Raw genomic sequence first — 1,270 nt, forward strand, 5'->3', positions numbered from 1 at the left:
AGCTTTTGAAAAATGCTATGATAAAAAATCACTAAATCAAAAGTTAAAATAACTTATTCCATCGATATATGCAAAAAATTTCCTCTCCCTTTTAACACTTTTTTTGCATATATCGATGGAATTTTTCTTCCCTTAAGCATCGTGACCTAAAATTTCTTTTTCCCCCAAATTCTAATTAGGGCAATTTTTCGAGATAATCGGGAGATGAGATCTCCATTGTCCTGACCTGAGAGACTCGCAATATTCTTTCAGAAGAGGAAGACTCATGAGTAACGAAGAATTGGAAGAGGCGGATCTGGATGAGACGACGGTCTGGAACTCCTATGCAAAAATTGGTTCAACGAAGAAGTGGAAGAGGCAGATCTGGATGAAGACGACGGTCCGTCCTCCTGCAATCTCGCCGGTCTCCATCGTCTTCTGTTATGGTTTTTCAACAGGATCCTCCGTCATCGTAACACCAGCCATAGACGTAATCTTCTTCTTCTCTCTGGATTTCAATTAATTAAATCATATGGGTTTCATAAAGTCTTGATCATTGCTTTGTAAAGTTTCTTTAATGTGTTACATGGAGAAGCAGTCACATCAATTGCAGAGAGACTATCGATGTCTTGTGTGAAAATTGTTGTGTCTGAATACAAACAGATGTTCCTTGGTGAATTGAGTATGTCTTATCTCTCTTCTGCTCCTATTTCAGTAAGCTACTAGACATTCTTGTGATTTGGATCTGCAATTCAGAGAAGCTGATTGTGTGTCATTTTGCAGTGTGAATTTAGTGGTGAGGACTGCAGAGAATCTAACCGTGGTGACAGTTGAGTTCAAGGAGACGATGTAAGTAACTTACCTATCTCCTGCTACTTACATTGTTTAACTTTGCTAGGGCGGATAATGAGCAAGCCATCTTCCTCTTGAAAGCTTTTCTTGTATGAACTACACATTGGTGATTATAATGTCGAAGTTATGGCTGATACAAGGTGAATGCTTTGTTTATCCCATCAGTCTCTGATTTTTGAGTTTGAGCTAAAATTTCTTTATTTGATCTGTCAACGTTTTGGGTTAGTGAATATCTTCCTTTACATTACCACAAAAGCACCTTATTATTGTATTAATGAGTTGAAAGTATTGTATTAATTTTGATCAACTTCACATTCATGTGGATTCAGTTTTGTCAAAAGTTGGAATCCAAGAAGATAAAGACATACACAGAGGTAAAACTCTCTTCTCCATTAATAATTTGTGACGTAAACAGTGAGTTGTTTATCTAAGATTTGTT

At 36.9% G+C, this 1,270-nt stretch overlaps 1 long non-coding RNA gene across 3 annotated transcripts; it reads left to right on the top strand.

Moving 5' to 3' along the window:
* LOC104731825 lies at nucleotides 24-1,255 on the top strand. 3 transcript variants are annotated; one of them, XR_758670.2, is made up of 4 exons: nucleotides 24-469; nucleotides 549-661; nucleotides 763-971; nucleotides 1,161-1,255. It is a non-coding gene; the product is annotated as an uncharacterized LOC104731825 (long non-coding RNA). The 3 variants fall into 3 exon arrangements; XR_758669.2 differs by having other exon boundaries at nucleotides 25-661; nucleotides 763-828; nucleotides 913-971; XR_758668.2 differs by having other exon boundaries at nucleotides 24-661.

The sequence above is a fragment of the Camelina sativa genome, chromosome 12 (genome assembly GCF_000633955.1).
Source record: "Camelina sativa cultivar DH55 chromosome 12, Cs, whole genome shotgun sequence".
Classification (NCBI taxonomy): Eukaryota; Viridiplantae; Streptophyta; class Magnoliopsida; order Brassicales; family Brassicaceae; genus Camelina; species Camelina sativa.